Consider the following 6,287-nt stretch of genomic DNA (forward strand, 5'->3'; position numbering starts at 1 on the left):
CTACTGCTTTCCTCTAGGTAAGTGCAGTCCCATTCACAGGCAGTGTTCCTGTGTCTGATTCACTGAGATAAATCCCATACATAAAGAACTAAGCCAGAATCACAAATGAAATGGTCTGAAAAACAAAACCATCTTGCCACATATCTATCTTTCCCCTTTTATTTCTGCTCTGATTTCTTTCAGCATTCCTTTTGTTTAAAGCGTCATTTCTCACAGGCAAGGAGTGTGTATTTTTTGGTATTCCACATACTGACAGAATGTAGCATTGGATAATAAAAGCAGAATAAAGCAGAAGCTCAGAAGAAGATAAGAGATGTATTTTATTTGACATATTTGATCAAGAGAGCATTACGGAAAGCACAAGAACATGCATTTTTGTTTGCTCTGAAAAGAAAGAAGTGATCTTTGTGAAAGAGCCTGAGGCACAGGCAGAAATAATGTTATGACCAAGTGTATGGCACAGCAAATGATCAAACAATTTACCAAGAGGCAAAATTCAGCGATTTATGCTCTGCCCCACTATGAGGCAAGCTTTGCATCCTGGAGCAAATTCCTACAGTTACAATTTTCTTTAATCATCATCTAGATGAGCTTTTTCACATTTCGAAAGGATGTAAAGCATACTTGTAAGTCATAAGACACTTCTTCACTTTCTAAAAGGCACAACACGCATGGTGCCCTGTACTTTTTGCATGCAAGTCTGGTATTTGAAGTTTGTTTTTTTTCTCCACTACAAACAAGAAATCCAGTTTCAACTTGAATGTTATCTCCCTGGCAGGCACAGTGTTGCTGATGGCAGTAATCAACACTGAAGAGAAAAAAGACAGAGAGGGTGATGAACTGTTCTGCTTTAAAGTATCACTGTAATTTTTAAAGTGCAGTTCAAGATATATATATATATTCAATATATAATGTTTTGATATCTCCTGAGGTCTTGACATTTCTAAGCTGACAGCAGGACTGGCAGGATGAGAAGTGTGGCAGAAACCTTGATTGCTATTAGTTTATTCAAAACTGGAGGGGTCACGCAGTACGATTGGACAATTCTATTTCTAAGAAACTTGGACCATTGATAAAAAAATGTACTTGGCCTATTAACCAGAAACAATGATTCCCCCTAAATCCAATAGGAAAATGGATAATTTTATTCATATTTATAATTGTAGTAATGTTCTGTTTTAAATACCTGTTATTTGATCTTCTTTACCTGTCAGCCTAAATTATTTTCCCTTGGTAAAACAAACTCTTTTGCAAACATTAAATGACTATGCTGTTTAGAAACAACCCTGATCTTAGAGAATTTCACTGGTCCCAGAGTAATATCTGTGACCTAGAGGCTTAGAAGATAACAGAAATTTACCGTACTGTCATCTGCTTGCAAGTAAGGGCATATGGGAGGGAGCAGAGGGAATTAAATTCAAAACCTAGCGGAGCACAATCAGGAGTACAGGGAAAACAGTAAGTTCCCTGAGCTTCCAACAAAAATAACCCAGGAGATGTAGAGTACTGGGAGGAGAACCTGACAGATGGGAAGGACGACATGAACTTGAGGAGAGAAAATAATGGAGAGAAAAATGTGTCCACTAGAGGACAACAGCAGCAGCAAGATCACCCAGTGCAGAACCATCATGAGCTGGAGGCTGGAGAGCATCCCTGGTTCTGCTGGTACCAACCATGCAGCCACAAGCAGCAAGGGAAGCTGGCTCTTCCACAGTCCTGGATGCATCTGAAGTAAGGGCTTCTGAAATGAAAAAAGGCAGCTCTCATAGCCTGTCCTTATTTTTTTTTACAAGAACTGAAACATGAAATATTTTGGTTTAGACTGTCCCAGAATAAAATGTCTATTCTGCTTAGTAAAAATGAGAAGGAATGAAAATGAAAATGACTTATTTCTCAGACAACTGGAAAACAAACAACAGAACAAAGCAGAACAAAAATACACCCTATATAGATCTGTTTAGGTCTGTTTAGACTTAAATAAATAAAGCTGGATAGCAGGTGTCCATCAGGAAGCTGTGAAAGTAGGATGGTCTGCCTAGTAAAATTATTGTGAAATCTGATGTTTTCCACCCATACTCACCAGCACCCATGACAAGTACAGTACCTGGCAATGTACTATAACTATGCTCTCACAAAAGTCTCAACTGGTACATATACCTTCTTTTGCCTAACTTAGCAATACATATAGATAAACTGACATTTTGGGGATTTTCCATTCCTCAGTTCCAGGTTAAACTTAATACAAAGGCTTCCAGGGAGTATTTAAATCTGTCAATACACACATGCTAATTACCCAAAAGTATGATAGAATGATGGCTGGTTGACTCTCAGATGTTCAGTTGTATCTGTGTCTGTCCTGTAGCATCTGGAACCTGTACAAATACAGGAAGTATCACACATAAGTCATGCACAAAATAAATGAGTAAAATGATAAGACTTTGTCATGGACTCCATGGATATAAATGATGTAACAGTAGCACAGCAATAACACAGCATGCCCGAAAGCTGGGAACAGGTGCATGTAATTATATGATTTGTCCATGATCATGAGTATATAACCTCTGCCTTATCCTTCTGTTGAGGACTTAATTATACCAGATGGAGAAAGCAGAAAAATTAGCATCTCCCTTTACCTTCCTGTTCTCTCCTTGTCACACAGAAGTAAAGCGTTGTCACTGCCAGGCAGTCAGAAAACCAGCCAAGTTCAGTAAGTGTCAGCAGCAAATCTGGAAAGACCTCTTGCTTTCAAACACTGTAATAATCGAGTCAGCTTCTTTCTAACAGAAGAAGGCAGAAGCAAATCTTGCCTTGCTGACCATCTGTGAGGAGCACATTTCAACAGCAATTGTTCTGCTTCTGCATTACCGGTCCTTTCCCACCTGGCTGCCTGTGAATGCTGTCACAAGCCCCTTGATGCAAAGTCAAGGGAATAGGTGTTTATGACTGGTGGCTCTTCAGTCTACTCCATCATGAAAGACAAGCAGCCTGCAACAGAAGACTAGGTAGAAAAGGTGTGGGGAAGCCAAAATTAATTTGAAATTGTGTATTGAGAGGATGGGAGTGAAAACAGACTGATCCAGTAATCCCAGCAGGAAAAGATATATTGTCGTCCAGGAATGGAGGCTGAAAGAACACAGGGCTACCCACAAGCATGGCTACAGGCTCCCTGCTATCTGCCTGCACAGGTCTGGGCAGAAATGCTATGTCTTTTCAGAGTTGGACTCTTTAGCCATCCTGGGCACGTTGCAGTGCTCCTATAAGGGTACTCTGACCCCTTCAGACTGCCTTGCAGAAGTGCTCTGCAAATTAACTAAAACCGTGATTTTGCTGATTGCCAGACACCACTTGTGGGAATACAAGAAAAACTGTTCAGAGCAGAAGCTGTAGAGCAAGATAAACAGCAAACACTTAGGGTAGATACAGCTTAACTAAAAGTTGTTATTTCTGCTAGGTTCATATCTCATCAACCGTACTAAAATTGTTAGAGAAAACAAAGAAACAACAACAAAAAGCATGGAATTAATGTTCTTTATTATTAAAATCTTAAAAGCAATATTTTCTTCTTATAAAGTAAAACCTTTACAGTGATTTGTCTAGATTTTCTTATTTGACCTGGCAGAACAACAAAGGAATAATTTTCAAGAAACTTCTCTAAATGTATTTCTTACAGAGCCCAAACAATCAAATGTGCATACTTAACTATACACAATAAATCTGGAGAAACTCATTCTTCCGATTAAGCGTCAATTTTACCAACATTTATGCTACTTGTATACTGGTAACACCACGTGGATCACAAAAACTTCAGCTGTTTTGATGAGTATTAGGAAGATTATAGCAAAACTACTGGTATTTATTAATAGTTCTTGTCAACATTAACTCACATATGCTTATCCTGGCCTTCTCCTGATCGTTGAAACTGATTTAGTGCTTTTTATGCAATTAACAAACAGAAATGCCCTCTTCTCCATTAAAGGCAAATAACTCTATCCCCCACCTCACCAGATAACACTTTTTGAGACTATGGTTTTGTGCTGGGACACAGCAAAGTTAAAAAAAAAGCCACTGCTTATGATGATTTATATGAATATATATATGAAGTTTTATATTAATAAAACTTCAAAGAAACTTTGGGAAACCTATTTGTTAATGGCAATATGGTTTTCTTTGTTTGTTTTCAGGAAAATTGTATTACAGAGAATGGAGAACAGAACATTAAAACCAAAGAAATACTGAAGGTCACAATTTACTGTGGTGTGTCTCTGTGTCCTGATAATTACAGGCCTTGTGCTAAGCATTTAGACAATTCAAGCCATGTCTTTATGTAGCTTTATCAATTATCAAAATATTTCTGTTTCGTAATCATGATCTAATTACTAAAAATAGCCAAGTGGTGATAGATTAGGATTTATTACTAACCAGATGATCATCTTCTCACAAACTGACATTTGTAATCTAGGCAGGAATTCAGCTCAGTGACTTATGTTCCCTTCCTCCCTGCCTCTCTCCAATCTGTCAACAACGTATAGCAAATCTCTGCTGAATGAAAGACACAACTTCACGTTAGTTATCTGTCTACACCAAACAATTTAAATTCTTGGGAAAGGAGAAAACAACATCAAGCTGTAACATCTTTAACTGCAGCTTTCACAGTACTCAACGCAATACTTATCCTAGATTTTGTGTGAATGGTATGAGCCTCATTAGCAGCTGAATTAAATTACATTTAAAATGTCACAAAAAAAAAAATTCAAAGAAGAATTAGGAATATTTTCCTCTAAATAGGTTTGCAGTGGTAAGTAATTTTAGATTCCATAAAATAGAGTTATCCTATTTCACGATTACTTCACTTTAACTGGGATTTTTTCCTTTTTCTTGGACTTGTATATTTTGCATCTCTGTGAAAAGCCATATTCATAATGATCAAGTAAAAAAGGATCTCTCAAAAAGAACCCCACAACCAGAAATGGGACGGAACAGGAAAAAGGATGTAAAAGATAAGACATGGAGGTCTTCCTTAATTGCCACTTTGTTTTTATTTACTTTTTAACTAGCTGCTATGCACCAAAAAATGGAAGATATAGAAGACTATACATAAATAAGACCACAGCACTGATGACTATTTGTGTTGTGTATTGCAGCATTTGCAATTCCTCTTTATGGAGGGATGGGGTTTTCCATTCACCTTTTAGGCATAAAACATGGCTTTTTGCCACATAACATCGAACGCACACGCTATGCGCTCACTCCAGTGATTTAAATGATATTAGAGAACTGTAGATTCCTGCACCCAAAAGGAAGAAGATCCAGAAATCTCTCCTGATCCTCATGTTTTTAGGAGAAGGCCTGCCCAACTTTTGGCCCTGGGCTGGCAGTCAGAGCCTGGCAGGAATACAGGCCAGCCTTTAACACATACATGCTCAAGTGTCATTCTGAGGCGACCTGTCAGCTGAGCGTGGCTTCAATTCAAATTACTGACAGACTTCTGAGCAGGAGACTATCAAAATACCATCAGGTGTAACTGCTAGCTCTTACTACAGATCCATGGGGGTTTTGGGGTCCAAATTTATACAAGCTCACACTCTGGTGCGGTTATAGAGACACCACGCTTTGGGCAACGGTAGTCAAGGTATGATTTCAACTGCTTGTCTCCCCAACCGCTTACAAGTTTCTGGTGTAGGGCTGTATTATAGGAACGTACTTTGGAAGGCAGTTCTTGACATCCTGGAGTACACTGACTTATGCTGGCACCCATATGCCTTGGGGAAAGGTTTGCTCACTGCCCAAACGCAATTTAACCACTGAGATGGTGTAAGCAACACCTACTGTCTGATTGGTTACACACTTGAGAAAAACTTACTTGTAGTTGAATAATAGGATTGCTATTCCATCCCAGGGTAAGGGAACAAGCACTGCTGTAAATAGCAGGGATGAACCAATCGCTTATTAAAAAACTGACAGAACACTACTAAAAACAAGTCACCACGAAAAATAAGGCAGACCCCAGACATAAGGAAACACACTTCTGACTTCTCGTGCTGCAAAGAGGCATCCGGAAGGAAAGCACAAAAGCCCGCCTCAGCGCTACGGGAGGAAGTGCCGAGCACGGCGCTAAGGCAGCCCTCCCAGCCACCTCCTCTCGCTGGTTCCTGCGAGCCTGGCTCCTTCTGATTGGCTGAGATGAGTTCCGCCCACGCGCCAGCGCCGCTCTATGCCGCCCGGCGGCCGCACCTCGCTGTTCTCGGAGCAGTTCCTTATCGCTGGTCTTTGCGCTCTATTTCCCCACC

The 6,287-nt window shown here is 39.6% G+C and overlaps 1 long non-coding RNA gene across 1 annotated transcript; it reads right to left on the minus strand.

Moving 5' to 3' along the window:
* Positions 1-287: 287 nt before the first annotated feature.
* Positions 288-6,280, minus strand: LOC109370340 (uncharacterized). The gene is made up of 3 exons (XR_014881435.1): positions 5,861-6,280; positions 2,294-2,372; positions 288-1,741 (listed from the first exon to the last, which is right to left on the minus strand). It is a non-coding gene; the product is annotated as an uncharacterized LOC109370340 (long non-coding RNA).
* Between the last annotated feature and the right edge of the window lie 7 nt (positions 6,281-6,287).

The sequence above is a fragment of the Meleagris gallopavo genome, chromosome 1 (assembly GCF_905368555.1).
Source record: "Meleagris gallopavo chromosome 1, MGAL_WU_HG_1.1, whole genome shotgun sequence".
In the NCBI taxonomy this organism is placed as follows: Eukaryota; Metazoa; Chordata; class Aves; order Galliformes; family Phasianidae; genus Meleagris; species Meleagris gallopavo.